Raw genomic sequence first — 17,815 nt, 5'->3', positions numbered from 1 at the left:
TTAACTAATTGTTAAAAATTTAGCAGTATCTATTTAGGTTTTTCCAGCATCCTTTAACACACCAGAGACACATGGAGCTCTAAAATTCAAAGCCACAGTTTCAATAAAGATAAGATGACTGTGCCACAGGCTACTGTCCTTTGTCCATAAACGGTACCTAGTTATGACTTCAACCTCTGTTCAAATCCTTAGTGCTCCATTCACCAAATTTTCCATTATTGATTTACATTAAAATCATTTACATTCTGCCATCACTTAGATAGCTAACCAAACAGATAAAGAGAGCTTAAAATGTACCTTTTCTTGCACTATTTTGTAATTCAATGCACTGATGAATGGATCCAATGTGCAACTGAATAAAAATGTAGCCTACATTTGCCATGACAGTTTGATACAAAGCAACACAGAGTAGACGCATAACAATTCATCCAACATGATTATACTGCTAGCAGAAATGCATACATTTGTGGTCAAGTCATTGGAGGCTTTTATCATCTGCTATCACTGTTGTTATGAGTTATCTTGTTTAAGCAAACTTGCTAGGAGCAAAATATGTTTTGTTTTCATGGGACCTTGAGAAAGCTATTCTGTTATGTGAAGAAAACATTTTAGTTTTTGAGATCTTGAGAAAATTATTCTTTTATCTTTAGATAATAAAAAACAAAAAATAATGGTATTGCACGTTCTCTCTTGTATGTGATTAGTACCATTAATCCCATAATGGAGTAATTGATCTCCAGCCATCATTTGTGTTTTTACTGTAAAACAAGATCCTAATCCTTACAACTCCTATTTTTCAAATGTCTTACATTTTTTACATGGGTATGTAATCATGTAGAGCTGTTTCCTGACATACAATATACTACACTATAAGTATTACAGTATTTGTTGACAAATTGGTAATAATGTAGTGTATATCATTGCTCTTATGCAATAAAAGGGTGACTTGAGGCTAATGTACACAATATTAAAATTATAATCAAAACCTGGAGTTGCAAGTTCATACATTTAATAAAATGTCATTACAATTTGTAATTTTCACATTACTCTGGGGCTATATAATGATTTAAAACTGGATTAGTTTTACAACAACTTTATTTTGCAGACCAGGACCAGTATAAAAAGGAAAAGAACAGTTGATGAAGACAATAGTACTTTCAGGACAATTCCAAACAAATGAGGTTATGGTTGAATCTAATTTCTTAAAAAACGATTTATTGATGTATATTGTAAGCTTAGGAAGGATAGTCATCTTAATAATGTTAATTATTCCAGCTAAAGTGAGATGAAGGGTTGGCCATATATACAAGTCTTGCTTAATTTTTTTTAGATGGCAAGATTTTGTTGATAAAGAGCTTTACGCTTACTTGTGATGTTTACCCCTAGGTATTTAAACTGACCTGTGATGATAAAAGGAAAGGTTGTCCAATCTAATATTGCATGCTTGAGAATTCACTGGGAAGAGCACACTTTCATTCAAATTGATTCTGATCTTTTGAAATTAAATTAGTTGTGTTAGGACTGCAGGCACAGTATTTAGTGAATCTGATATATACAATACCATATCATCTGCATATAGAGAAACTTTCTGTTTTAGTCCTTTTCTGATAATCCCCTTTATCTCATAAGCATTTTGACAGTGAATTGCCAGTGGCTCAATGGCAATTGCAAAAAGCAGTGGTGACAAGGGGCATCCTTGTCAGGTACCACGTTCTAGTTTAAAGTAGTCTGAATTAATGTTGGACCTGCCCATTTTTAGCCAATGCACATTCATGTTGTCAGTGATTGAATCAAAGGAGATGCTTGTTGTGCAGTCCCTGGGTCTTTAGCAGTAGGACTGAGAGGAGAGCAAAATTATACAGAACTGAAGACTGAAATTTAGGGAGAAGGCGAAGGAAATACATGAGAGCATGGGTCGAACCAATGATATGTGAATCACACAGATTGTGCTCCTTTGTTGTTCTCCTGGTTGTGTCATACCAGGGAGGGACTGCAGTTGGAGTTTCACAAAAAGAAATTCAACTGCCTATGGGTGTCTGAGCAAAATCAAATGGTTTGTATCTTCTGTTCCAGTTCTTAATGCACACTTGACAAAAATGAGCAAAAGCTCTTTATTGTGGTCCTTGTCAAGCAGTGACCTGATCATGTCATTGCCAATATGTGAACGTGAGAGTGAGTCGTAGGAATCATCTTCCCTGTTTTTCTGCTGTCTACCCATTTGCTTGATTTAAATACAGAAACACTCCATCTACTGGAATTAAAAAAAACACATTACGTTAGATTACATAAAGTAGCATAACATGCTTGAACTGGTGCAGCATTGGGTACAAGGTAGAAATCTTTCCTGGACAGGGCACTCTTTCATCACTGCAGCCAGTCATGGTCTAAACCACACTCACTCTCACATGGAGCAAATTTACAATCACTAATTAAATTCAAATTTATTTGATGGTTGTGGGAGAAAAACACTCTAATTTCTACTAGGCTATGTCAAAAAATTCAACTATAAACACACAGTAACTAAAGCTATACTATTTACAAAAGAAAATCATATTCATTCAATGCCCTATATAACACTGGCTCATTTTGTTGTGCATTGTACCATACCGGTATCAAGTCATTCTAAGTCAGTGATAGCCATTGCTTTTTAAATGTGTTTAGTTTTACTTCATTAACATATGTTTCAGCTATGGGTTTTGACAATGGAAAAAACAAAACTGTTTTTTGTAAGACTTGCTGGTGTAAATATGACTTCCTACTCAAGCTTTATACAGTATCTGATTATGTTCAGTTACTTTTAAGTTGTATCATTTAATTATTAAATAATTTGATTTACTCTGTATGCACACTGCAAATATCAATGAGTCACAGAAGACTGGCAGCAGATGCTGATAATAGCTTGAAGCCTGTGAGCAGTCCTGCCCTGTAATGTGTTAAAAGTCTTCTTTGCACACAATGCCTGACAACAGCTATAGAAATCATTTAAATAAAGTACACTGCACTCCATTTGTGTGTTGGGTGCTAGGGACTGAAGGAATCACTCACTGTCTAGCAACCACACTTCTTGGATTCACATTTTTTCTGCTTGATTTTGCTCTCAGCTCCTTTAACACTGCTCTGTTATTCTCTCATGACTGCAAAAAACAATTGTAAAAGTAGTTAGCTGAGTGTTCCACATCAAGAAGTGGTTGATACTGTATCTTGTAATGTGATCCTCTTCCATGCCTACACTCACATGAGCCAGCAATCCAGCTTACTTTTGAAAAGTGCAGCAGGGTCCACCTTTGACCCAGTAACCAGAACACAGACGAGGATAGCTTCTCCTGCAGGTGGAAAGTTGTTGTGAATCTGTAGCCTTTGGCATCTGTTATGTCACATCCCTTACCTTTGGAAAATCTTATATCATGATACTATTTACTATTACTATACTATATATACTATAGTATTTACCTATTCTGTTTCTCTTCTCGGTACTGAAATGTGGCATTTGGTTCCACTGCCCACCTGCCAAGTTATTTTGCCTACCTAAGGTAAAGTCATCTCTGAATGACGAGAATTGCAGGAATTGACTGTCTTAGCCGTGGAATGGCCAACAGGGGGAGGCTGCTTGATGGCCAAGGTCTCCAGGACTCTGAACAAATCCAAATCATATTATGTGATATCATCTACTGTTGAATTCTGCTCTAGTAATTGTAATAGTGTATTTATATTGCACTATTATATTGTATTGAGGACTACTTGTGTTCTGTTTTGTGTATTGTACTTTGTATTGTATTTACCCTTTTTTGACACCCACCGCATGCCTTTCCCAAGGTTTCTTCCATTTTTTTTCCCTACAAGATTTTTTTGGGAGTTTTTCCTTGTATTCTTAGAGAGTCAAGGCTGGGGGGCTGTTAAAAGGCAGGGCTTGTTAAAGCCCATTGCAGCACTGCTTGTGTGATTTTGGGCTATATAAAAATAAATTGTATTGTATTGTATAAATGCAAGTCCTCTTCAGTTGGACAATGAACCCCATCTTAGTGAGAACATGAGGCTTTGTCTGGAAAGTATTAGGGAAAGAGGCATTATTTTAGCACAATGCAGACAGTAATATTAAAAAGGCAAGTTAACAGGGGGATATTATAGTCGTGGGGGACTTTAAGTACCTGAGTATTAACTGACATAACCTTGCAAATAGTGGAGCACAAGAGAGTTTTTAGAAGTAATCAGTGACCATTTTTGACACTGTATCTTAGATTAGAATAGATTAAATTACATTAGATTAGATAGACAGTATTAATCCCAAGGAGGAATTCAGAAAATTTAGCAACAAAATGATATAATCAAAACGGACCATATTATATTATTTAACTTGATTTCAGAAAGCATTTGATAAGGTGCCACATGAGAGTTTGGGAGTTCAGGGTGTTTGTGGATGGATGGAAAAATGGCTCAGACAGCAGAGGGTTATGGTCCACAGGGCACAGTGCTAGGTGTGATGCAATTTTTAATACATAAATTATTTGGATAGGAATATACTATAAGCAACAAGCAGGTTAAATTTGCAGATGATACTATGATAGGCAGATTGGCAGGTAATCTAGAATCTATTGAATTAATACAAAGGGACTTGGACAGCATACCGTTTTGGCTGGATTTGTGGAAGATGAAATTTAAATGTAAGTAAATGTAAACTATTACATGTAGGAAGTGAAAATGTTAGGTTTTAATACACAATAGCAGGTCTGAAAATACTAAAGAATGTCTTATGAGAAGGATTTAGGAGTCATAGTGGAATCATCACTATCTAGTGCCAGAGAGTGTTCAGAAGCCATCAAGAAGGCTAACAGAATGTTAGGTTATTTAGCACAATGTGTAGAGTACAAGTCCAAGGAGGTTATGCTTAAGCTTTATAATGCACTGGTGAGGCCTCATCTGGAGTACTGTGTGCAGTTTTGGTCTCCAAAGTACAAAAATGACATAGCAGTGCAAGAAAAAAAAAGAACGACTAGGCTGATTCAGGGGCTACAAGGGATGAATTATGATTATTAAAAGAGCAGTGCCTTTTCAGTTTAAGCAAAAGAAGATTAAGAAGACAGACATGAATGAAGTGTTCAAAATTGTGAAGGGAATTAGCACAGTGAATCGAGACAGCTTCTTTAAAATGAGTACAACAAGTACACAGGAACTTCAGTTGCAAACTTGTTAAAGGTAAATTTCACACAAATGTTAGTAAGTTTGTTAACCCACAGAGAACCAAAGACATATGAAATATGCTACCAAATAGTGTGGTAGACAGTAGACCTTTAGGGTCTTTATTTGTATTCTAGAGTTTAAGCAGCATTCTTTTATTTATGGCATTCCTATTTTTGATAAGTATTAAGGGTCTATGCTAGCATAACAATTATTACTCTACGATGTGATTTTCAGCATTATTGCTTTAATTCCTATGACACTGATAGTTTTTCATGGATTATAATCAAATATAGAGAACATTAAAAAAAATGTGGTTCATTTTATTTGTATTATTGTGAAAAATATAAGATGCAAGATTGTTCTATATACAGTTTTATATACTTTAAAAATAATTTTAAAATGAGTTCTAAAGGACACAGTTAACCAAAGTAATGATGCTAAAATCTCTGAAATGTATTCAGATTTTCTTTTATTGGTTAAGATTTTTGTTATTGCATCAAATGAAGAATCAGCAGTCTATTTAGTTGCCTCTTAGGTTGTCTTATTAGAAGTGCATTACATTAATCAAGTCAGCTAAAAACAAAAGCATGTTAATTTTTTAACATCTTCAGAAGTTATAGGAAGTTTTAAACAAAAATGTATTCTTAGTAATATGTAACCAACACTTTTTAGGTGTATCTACGTACCAAAGTTCAGATGGCCAAAATCGTGAACAGCAACTGGCTGTAAAACTGAAAAAGTTGCAGAACTGTAAGGTGTTAATATTAAATATATGTAGTAGTGGAAATATGTACAATTATTTTTCATCTGAGAAACGAGAATGCCAACTGTGCAAAACAATCGGAGGACTCCAGAGAAAGATTTTTGGTGATTCTGCAGTAACTATAACAACCAGTTTATTCTTGATTTTTGTATGTGTCCCGGATCAGTTTAAGATAAATATTATATAATTAGAGTTATAATGTGTTCTTTCAAAAAAACATAAAAAAATAAAAACACAATTGGCGTCCCGGCAGGACACCGTTTGGTATACTACGTTACAAATTCAGATTGATTTATTTCTTGTTTTTTACAGCATGTGAATGCTGTAAATTTTTAAAAATGACCCGCCGACAAAGCTCAGATGATGACATTGTTCGGATGCTGGATGAGTGTGATGTCAGTGACCCTGAAGATGTCTTGAGAGAATCTAATGAGGAATTTATTCCACAAGGATTTTGAAATTTTGAAGTGAATTCTGAAGAAAGTGACATTGCCAGCGAAAATTCTGATGGGGATTCCGATGAAGGAGATGAATTCATTGCAAAATGAGGAAGGAAATGGACAAGTTCAGTGCCCCCGGTGACTCGCCGTCACCAATATAACATTGTCAGAGGATCTCCCGGGCCAACGCACGCAATTAATCTTACAACCACAATGTCTGAAGTTTTCAACATGTTCTTTGATGACCAAATTGTTGATACTTTATGCACCCTCACCAATGCTGAAGCGTCACGCGTTGTTCAAGATTTTAATGCAAATGCTGCTCTGAACAGAATGAGAATTTGGACAGATGTAGATGCTGTGGAAATAAGAACGTTTTTTGGTGTGCTGCTGATTGCTGGAGCTCTTCACTGCCGAAAGGAAACAATTTCTGAAATGTGGACAACAGACGAAAACATTTGTCGTGCAGTTTTTACTGCTGCCATGGCACGGAACAGATTTGCGCTCATCCTTCAGTTTATCAGGTTTGGTGATAAATCAACACATGCTCAACGAAAGGCAAATGATAAACTTGCAGCTACATGTGATGTTTGGGATTGGTTTGTATAAAAATGCAAGAAGCTTTTCGAACCATTTGAAGACATACAGTAGATGAGCAACTAGTCGCATTTCATGGTAGATGTCTAATGAGGCAGTACATGAAATCAAAACCAGCAAAATATGGGATCAAGATCTGGGCAGCTGCAGATGTGAAGACATCATATTTGTACAACTTGCAAGTCTACAATGGAAAGCTTCATGGAAATGCGCCAGAGAAAAACTTGAGACACCGCATAGTATGTGACTTGATGGAACCACTATTTGGATTTGTAAGAGGTGTGACCATGGACAATTTTTTTTACGTCTGGGCCAACTGCAGAATTTTTGCTGCAGAAGAACATACTATGACAGGAACATTGAGAGCAAAAAGCCTGACATTCCTGCAATAGAAACTGCAAAAGGTAGAGACCTTCTTTTATGAAAATTCATCTTCTCAGACGAGGTAGCAGTGGTCAGCTACATCCCAAAGAAAAACAAAACAGTCCGTGTACTTTCCACTCAATTTCATGATGATTCAGTATCCAGTGAAAGTCACAAGAAGCCCAACGTGATACTTGAATACAACTGTACCAAAGGCGGGGTGGACAATGCAGACAGGTTGGTAAGAGAATATTCTTGTGCCAGACGTACCTCAAGATGGCCTCTGAGACTTTTCATGAACATGCTTGATATTGGAGCCATGAATGCTTTCATAATTTGGATGTCGAAAAACGAAGACTGGAACCACCGCCAGAAAAATCGCAGATATCGATTCCTGTTGGAGTTAGGCAAAGAACTAACACAACTCAACATTCTGCGGAGGGCAAGCAATCCAAATGGTCTCCATCTTCCAGTTGTCAGAGCTATTAAAGCTGCGGGAGTGTTTGTTGCACGCAACACTGCAGCTCAAAGCACACCATCAACATCAAGGCAGCAGCAGATCCACAAGAGGTGAAGATGCTCATACTGTCCCAGAAGCAAAGACAGGAAAGTCAACGCAGTCTGCTGTGAATGCAAACATTTTGTCTGTGAGACACACAGGAAGACCAGCACAACCGTGACATGTGCTAAGGATTGTAGCGATGGTAACAAATGAATCAGTACCATTTGTTTTTGTGAAATTATATAACTGGTTTTACATGAATATTATACTTTATATAATCAGATAGAAAAATGTACACTACATATAGTATGTATTCAGATTTACAAACAAGAAAGTATACAATTTTATGAAGAACTAATTACTGTTAGCTAACTACTGTTGAAATAAATAATATTTGATGCTCACAATGCTTGTATACTTAAATATATTTTCAGATACCTAAAAAACCTAATTTGAGTAACCTTCCACAACAAACAGTTGAGAAATAAAAAAAAAACCATGGGGTCCTCAGAAGACCCCAGCTTGGTAATCAATGTTGACGACTGAGGCTTGGTATGTTAAACACATGACTATTGTGTACCAATCAGACTTCCTCATATGAGTGACTTTTATGTTTGTGCAAGGTTATTCTGGGTTCAAAGTTTATTTCCACTAGACCTGTCATATATTAAGATAATGTTAGAATAAATCTACAATTTATCTTATATTCTAATTTAATATCAAAAATAAAACTCAAAGTTGCCCCACTCAGCTTCATGTTACTATATAGTCGACATTCTGTGTCTTGAGCAGTAAGATACATAATCATATTTAGACTGGAGATGCCACTAATAATGAAGTCACTACATACTTATGCTAATAATAAAATAAAAAAAAAAAATCATTTAGCATAAAAATAAGGATAGCTTAATTTACTGCCAATATGCCCATTCCGATTGTATGGAGACTGAAAGTGAGAGTTCTGCTTAACATTTTACAAATAACACATGTATGCACTGTTGCTTTGCTGCTGCCCTCAATTTAAATGAGAAAGAAACACTTAAAGAAAATAAGAATGGGGCCATTGGTATATTTAGTAATTTTATTTGTATGTATAAACACTCTTGGTGTTTCAAATTATGTATACAGTAAGAGCATACTTAGCAAAATAACCTGTAGTCAATGTCTACACACATCCAACACTAGTGATTCACACACAATTAATACTATTTCACAACAAAAATATCTGTATGGGGATATCCATCACTTTTGGACAATAGGCCAAGCTGATAAAGTAGGATAAAATGTCAAAACACTGTTTCTTTGATGGAATCTTTTTGTGCAGGCGATTCCTGTTTTTTTGAAGAGCTTTGTTTTCAAGTGCAACCTTCATTAAAACAGTTTCTACCTGCTTCTTTCACACAAAATATAAGTCATTCTACTATGTACACATGACATTAAACTTGAACTTGAATTACAGACATACACTCACCTAAAGGATTATTAGGAACACCTGTTCAATTTCTCATTAATGCAATTATCTAATCAACCAATCACATGGCAGTTGCTTCAATGCATTTAGGGGTGTGGTCCTGGTCAAGACAATCTCCTGAACTCCAAACTGAATGTCAGAATGGGAAAGAAAGGTGATTTAAGCAATTTTGAGCGTGGCATGGTTGTTGGTGCCAGACGGGCAGGCCTGAGTATTTCACAATCAGTTACTGGGATTTTCACGCACAACCATTTCTAGGGTTTACAAAGAATGGTGTGAAAATGAAAAAACATCCAGTATGCGGCAGTCCTGTGGGCGAAAATGCCTTGTTGATGCTAGAGGTCAGAGGAGAATGGGCCGACTGATTCAAGCTGATAGAAGAGCAACTTTGACTGAAATAACCACTCGTTACAACCGAGGTATGCAGCAAAGCATTTGTGAAGCCACAACACGCACAACCTTGAGGCGGATGGGCTACAACAGCAGCAGACCCCACCGGGTACCACTCATCTCCACTACAAATAGGAAAAAGAGGCTACAATTTGCACAAGCTCACCAAAATTGGACAGTTGAAGACTGGAAAAATGTTGCCTGGTCTGATGAGTCTCGATTTCTGTTGAGACCTTCAAATCGTAGAGTCAGAATTTGGCGTAAACAGAATGAGAACATGGATCCATCATGCCTTGTTACCACTGTGCAGGCTGGTGGTGGTGGTGTAATGGTGTGGGGGATGTTTTCTTGGCACACTTTAGGCCCCTTAGTGCCAATGGGGCATCGTTTAAATGCCACGGGCTACCTGAGCATTGTTTCTGACCATGTCCATTTCTTCATGATCACCATGTACCCATCCTCTGATGGCTACTTCCAGCAGGATAATGCACCATGTCACAAAGCTCGAATCATTTCAAACTGGTTTCTTGAACATGACAATGAGTTCACTGTACTACAATGGCCCCCACAGTCACCAGATCTCAACCCAATAGAGCATCTTTGGGATGTGATGGAACGGGAGCTTTGTGCCCTGGATGTGCATCCCACAAATATCCATCAACTGCAAAATGCTATCCTATCAATATTGGCCAACATTTCTAAAGAATGCTTTCAGCACCTTGTTGAATCAATGCCATGTAGAATTAAGGCAGTTCTGAAGGCGAAAGGGGGTCAAACACTGTATTAGTATGGTGTTCCTAATAATCCTTTAGGTGAGTGTACTATAATGTCCTTTGTCAGATTGGAGAGATAAACAAAACATTTATACTTGGATTCCAGAGTTGCAATGCAGAGATGAAATTCTTATTAACAAACGTACACAATTATAACAGCCAATAACTTTTTACAAACCTCCCACTGTTATGGCCATGGTAGATGCTATAACTTTAACACTACTTTTGTTTTATTGTTGATTCAAAATATGTCAAGCCTCCTTAGTCTGATGCCTGCTCTTTTGCTTCAGCCTCACAGCTCTGAAGCATGCTGTACATGTGTATGAACCATGGAGACCTTCTGTGCTCCTTTAACTCATCTTTTGTGCTGCTCACTTTTTCATACAAATCCAGCTCCTTGTTACCTTTCTTCAAGAGCTTACAGCACTCGCAATACCCAATCAGAACACCAGCTTCTGACTCAAATCCCCTTTTCTTATACATTTCCCCTTATACTTTGTATTATGAGGGCAGGCAGATTCCACCTCAGCCTCATCTAGCAGATCAAACTTGTCTCTACCTGCTCCCACCAAGCGCTCTATAGCTTGTATTTTTGACTACTGTCAGTGCTCTGGAATGTTGACTTGTGATTCTCAGTCCTGAATGTTACAATACCTTTCTGAAAATAATATCCCGAGAACAGACGTGTTCCCCACTCTAGCCCAAGAAGCTTCTGTGAGAACTGAGATTGGAAAGAGAACAACTTTTTAGTGTAGCTTCCAGAGTTAAAGACAAAAGAAGAAATAGTCTGATTTTTGGGAGATCTGCAGTGTTTTTGCTTTTAAAGAAGATGTGCCTCTAACATCTGAAAGCTTATATATTTATTTCAGTTGCCAAGAATTATAATAAGACGGCATTGTCTTTAATTGGAATTCCAACTTTTTCTGACTGGTTAAAACTCATTTTAGAATACCTAGATTTATTTAATGCATATATGTTATTGCTCTTCCACTTAGACAAAAAATTGCAGGAACATATACATGTAGCAGTTAGTATCAAAGTGGCACAAAAGCTTTGCTGTCTTAAGAAGGCCTAAGGTCTGGACAATTGGGGAAAAAAATCTTAAAGATGTGGTACAGTGCTGTATGGTACTGTAAGTCATCTCCAAATGTATTGTACAATGCAGTGTATTTCTGGTATTTTAAAGCATTTCTGTATTTGAAATTTGTGCTGTGGTGCAGTATTTTTTACCTTCCATTATCATCTCACTGATCTGAACAATGCAACGAGGCTGGGTGTTCAAACAATATTTATAAAATATTCTGTACTTCAAATACTTTGAACTAAATGTGTAGTCAGTTAAGTATAGAGTAAGTATATTTTGCCAATGTTTTAATAAAATATCTTTGTCAGCTTCCAGGTCTTGTATCCTTCATACAAAGTGTGGGGTAAAGCCTGGACACAGACAGGCAGACATGTTGGTTCACCACACATGTTTTATTTACAGTCTATTGTAAAGTGCACAATCCAGAGCCGCAGCACCCATCACCCCTTTAAGTCCTGGCCACACAATGCCTTTTCCGTCTTCAGACCGCCTCCACTCCTCTCCTCTGAGCTCTGCTCACTTCCACCCGACTCTCGCCATCGAAAGGAGGGAGGCGGCCCCTTTTATGCACACCGAGATGGGCTCCAGGTGCTTCCTGAGGAGCCTCTGCCGACACACCCCCGTGTGGCAGAAGCACCAGCTGTGTAGCCGGAACTCCTCCGGGTGTCCCTGCTCCTCTTTCCCCCAGCACTTCCTGGTGTGGCAAAAACGCTGAGGTCCAGGGCTTCCAAGGCATTGGGGTGCCCCCTGGTGGTGACCACGGGCCCCTACACGGTTGGGCTTCCAAGCCCTCTACCTGTGGCCCCCAACACAACCAGGGCGGTCGCCCCCTCGTGGTCTGGAGGAGGCGCAAGCCTTCCTCCGGTGCTCCTGGGCGTCCCGGCTGGGTACCACCCCCAGCCGTCCGCCACAAAAGATTTTGCTTTACACATTAAAGTAGACTTTTCATATCCCCTCACATATTGCATTTTGCATCTAAACAATTAGCCAGCTGTTGCAAACATTTTGGTGATTTTCAAATGAGCTATATGCATTTCCCAAAAGACAGTGTTATAAATGTTGTTAAATTTTCTTTTTATGCAACCATTTCATTCAAGTAAAGCAGCTGTCAGAGCTCAGTCACATTTAAGGTTGGCAAGGATCACAGATTCCATCTGTGTTTTTATCTTTACCACGGTTATTTTTATTTTTCAGTGCTTGTGTCTGTGGCAAACAGCTTGATTGCCTGATAAAAAATGAACACAAAAGTTTATTTTTTCACTATAGAAATTATCAAGGACATTTTCCAATCTGTTGTAACCAAAATTGTAATTGTAGTTTGTAGTTTAACAAAATGTGAATTTTAATTTAATTCAGGCTTTTATAGTGCTCATCACCTAAGACACCTATGTTTATTTTCATTTTAGAAAATCTAGTAATTTTTAATAGATTTTATAGAAGTACATTCTATCTACAAACAGAATAAATTAATTTCTGCCAGATCACTATAAGTGAGGCTAAAATTTACTTGACCTATTTGTTTCATGCAGCTTAGGCTTCTAATGTTATGGTAACACCAGAATCCAACCAAGTTTAAAAGAATGACTGGGAGAGGATACATTAAACAAGCAGGAGATGAGACCTGGGGTCTCATTTATAAAATCTGCATGGATTTGAGCATGAAAATAAGCATATGCCAAAAAACAGAATAATCTGTACACCTAAAAAATGTAATTTATAAAACAAAATATACAGCATGCAGCTTTCTACAGAATTTACTTTTATAAATCACAATCGTCTTTTAAATGTGCATACGTGAAAGTGCCTCAAAACTCAACTGGTTGCCTTCCTGAGACAACCATAAATGAAACATGTGAATTAATCTCATACATCAGCAATATGTAGAGCAGCCTTCTACATGACAAATCCAGACACTAGTAACTATGTTTGATTAGAAGAATCGTATGCTAAACTTTAAACTGCACTGCACTGAAGCACCTCCTCTGTGCTGTGGGGTTGACGGAACTTGTAAGGCTCCACTGCCTAAGTGGATAAGCATTATCACCTGGCACATGTAATAACATTATTGCTGTTATAGTGAATATTATAGGAAATATGAAACACTAATATTTCAGCCTGTTAACTTATCAACAATCTGGCCGTCATGTATAGCACTTTCAGCAAGTTACCTTCCAATGCTATTTTGCTCCAAAATAAATGAATTATGAGTTGCCTCAGGCCACCAAGCCACAAAGTTTTTTAGTCTCATTTTGGCAACAAAGATGACTTGTGCATTAGTGGAAAGTAACTGCTTACTATTAACAGAAGCAGCTTCATTCTTGCTAGATACCCTTATTGCAATATACATACAATAAAGTGCTGACCATACTCCAGACCAATCTACAATATATACAGACATCCACCAGTTATGTTATGCACCACTTTGCACATTTGCCTAGATCTTTTATAGTAGAATGGAGTTCTTGAATTCAGTAGCAGCTGATATGGTCAGAGGGAACTCCAGAAGGATGAAACCAGGACACCCACAGTGCATTCCTGACCATAAAGTAATTCCTTGGTATCACGATTAAGACTTTTTATGTCCTGTATGCACTGTTTAATTTCCCTTTTTATGTCTCCTTTGTTCAAGTATTTTCTATGTGTTTATTATATTTATGTGTGTAATGTGTAGAATGTGTCATTATTGTATAGTTATGTTTCTATGTGGATATTAATTATCTGTTATGTCCCTTGTCCTTTTTGGTTCACTAAGAGGTTGGACCAACTGTCTATCTCCATTTTGAACCTCCTCCAGTCCTATAAAATCCACTGGTCATTTTGACTTACATGTATATGCTTGGTGTGGTCAGTTTGCTTATGTTTTATGATGTATTGTTTACTGGATTTCTAACCTCTGCTTGTTTTTAGATTGCTCTCTTTGTATTCTGTATTGGGAGTTTGGTTGCAATTCTGGCATATCAATTTGCCTTTTTTCACTCTTTGAGCATTTTAAAGTTTCTGGACCTTTTTAGAATTTTTTTTTATTAAGATTCCTTGTCTGCTCTTAGTTATACGCCATGATCTCTCCCTGTAGGGGCATTTGTTAATCTAATTTGGGACTGTTAGTTTTGTGGCCAGTTTCCTATTTAGAGGGCCTGCTACCCCTGAAGCCAGCAGGTCTCCCCTGGGAAATGAGTCACGTGTGCCTCTACTGGGTGGACTATTATGGATTCTGGCTTACTCCCCAGCCAGTGTGGAGGCCCCAGTGACAATTGTGGAGAAGAACTACCCACTTCATAACCATGGGGGAAGCTTGAAAGCTCATTTTGATTATTTAGTATTTGAGATTTGAGTCTGTAGTGGAGTTGGGTATCTAGGAGGAACACAGGCCACTGTGGTTCATTTTAGTGGAAAGGAAGGTAGGAAGGAATGTATCTGCAGTTATTCGCACATTATCAGCCACCTCACAGGTTAGTTGGGACATTAAGGAAGTTCAGAGAAACGTAGGACTTTATTTTATTACTTGTATAAAGAATTCTCATTATTTTTTTTATTAATAAATCACCTATTTCATTTTTACTTTGGTGAGTGAAATGATTTTTAAATTGTTCTACAGGGGATATTATAGACATATTCAGGGCTTTAAGAGTCAGATTCTCTGTTGCTCATCAAGTTTATTGCATCATTTGTGGAATGATGTACCAGCTCTCAAACCACTACTGTTACACATTATGTTTTGCAATCAGTAAGATGTGCAATATAGTTAGATATTTTTGATTAAGTACAGTATACATTTCTAAAATGGAGCGTTGTTTGATGTAATATCATTCTTGTTTTCAAATACCAAATGAGAATAAATGTCCAGAGCTAAGGAAAGTGAAGCATTTTTGGTTTTCTGACATATTTTCGTGCTTTTTCTAGAATGTTTCTGGGAAAACTTTTCGACAGCTGAAATAAGCTTGATATCATTCTCAAAATGACTAAATATCTTTTGTGTTTGTGAAATACTTTGATTAATGTTTTCATTTTCATTTTGCTCAGTTTAGCAGTGAAAAAAGTAAAATGCAGCTCACCTTATCACACATATACGTATTAATAGGTAATATCTTTCAACACCATGGTATTAAATTTCATTGTTACGCTGACGACACACAGCTTTATCTGTCCACTAAATAGTCTTGTTCAGCCTATATACAGTACATCAGACTTCCAATATAACTCGGAGTACTGCCATGTGCAAAAGTTCTTTGACGACACTGCTATCGTGGACTGCATCAGGAGTGGGCAGGAGGAGGAGTATAGGAACCTAATCAAGGACTTTTGTTAAATGCTGTGACTGAAACCACTTACACCTGAACACCAGAAAAACCAAGGAGCTGGTGGTGGATTTTAGGAGGCCCAGGCCCCTCGTGGACCCCGTGATTATCAGAGGCGACTGTGTACAGAGGGTACAGTCCTTTAAATTCCTTGGAGTACAGCTGGAGGTTAAATTGGACTGTACTGCAAATACTGATACTTTATGCAAGACAGGACAGAGCCAACTATATACTTCCTTGGAAGACTGGGGTCCTTCAACATCTGCAATAAGATGCAGCAGATGTTCTGTCAGACGGTTGTGGCGAGTGCCCTCTTCTACGAGGTGGTGTGCTGGGGAGGCAGCATTAAGAAGAATGACGCCTCACACCTGGACAAACTGGTGAGGAAGGCAGGCTCTATTGTAGGCATGGAGCTGGACAGGTTGACATCCGTGGCAGAGCGACGGGCACTGAGCAGGCTCCCGTCAATCATGAAGAATCCAATGCATTCACTGAACAGTATCATCTCCAGACAGAGGAGCAGCTTCAGTGACAGACTGCTGTCACTGTCCTGCTCCACTGACAGACTGAGGAGATCGTTCCTCCCCCACACTATGCGACTCTTCAATTACACCTGGGAGGCTGGGTAAACGTTAACATTATACAAAGTTATTGTGTTTTTTACCTGCATTTTTATCACTCTTTAATTTAATATTGTTTTTTATCAGTATGCTGCTGCTGGAGCATGTGAATTTCCCATTGGGAGTAATAAAGTATCTATCTATCTATCTATCTATCTATCTATCTCAATACACTTCTGTTTTCCCTCCAAATACTCTTATGGCTCATCTCCAAGACAAAATTATGGATGATTCACAATTTTCTCCAATTAAATTGCAATAAAACTGAGGTGCTTCTCATTGGTTCTAAATCTACACTCTCTAAGGCTAACCATTCTTCCATTTTAAATAACAACATTAACACAAACATCTCTTCCCGGGTAAAGAGCCTGGATATCATTCTACACAGTACCCTCCCTTTTTCTTCCAATATAAATAATGTTTTTTGGACTGCCTTCTTCAATCTCCAAAACATTTTCAGGCTTTGTCCTGGTCTTTTGCAACACATTATGGTATTAAGTATTGTTAAGTATTGGTTAATGCCCTGGTCACTTCATGTATAGATTACTGTAATGCTATTCTATCTGGCATCCCACAAAAATGTATCTATTGCTTACAACTTATTCAAAATTCTGCTAGGATAATAACCAGTTCTGGATCCAATGAGCATATTACACCTGTTCTCTCCCAACTTCACTGGCTCCCTCTTTACTACTAATTACAATAAAAAAGACTATTCTTAACATTTAAAGCTTTCCTCCCTATCGTACTGATCTCCTACAGACTTACACTACCTCTCGCTCACTCAGATCCTCATCTGCAGCTCTACTTTGTGTACCACACATCAAGCTCTGTTCTCCGGGAGTATGATCGTTCTCTCATAGCAAAACTGGCATACCAATTATGAATTTAACACTGTTACTGCCTGTTATCTTTGATGTTTGCTACTACATCTGTACCTTATTGCTATTTGATTTTACCACTCTCTTTGTTTTTATATCTTGCCTCCTAGTAAGTAATGAATTACATTTTGCAAGATTCTCTTCACCTTTAAGAGTTTTGTCATTTTGTGTTTGTCAGCCCAATGTAATTATCAATATGTGGCTGTAAGATAAATTATACAATAATAAAAATGTATTTATTAAACAGTTTATCACTGAATTATTTCTCAAGTATGCATAGATGAAGACCGTTCTTGACTACTGTGTCTTAGCATACACTTTCACAGCAATAGACAGCAAACTGTTTTGTCACAGAGAATCCTTAATTAGCCTCAAAATGTATAAATAGTTGTTAATGAATTCATTAATGGCTGCCGAGTATAGGGTAAATAAAGGGATATGTCAAACAACACAAGTTGGCA

The sequence above is a fragment of the Polypterus senegalus genome, chromosome 2 (genome assembly GCF_016835505.1).
Source record: "Polypterus senegalus isolate Bchr_013 chromosome 2, ASM1683550v1, whole genome shotgun sequence".
Lineage (NCBI taxonomy): Eukaryota > Metazoa > Chordata > Cladistia > Polypteriformes > Polypteridae > Polypterus > Polypterus senegalus.
Note: the sequence above shows the minus strand (reverse complement) of the source record.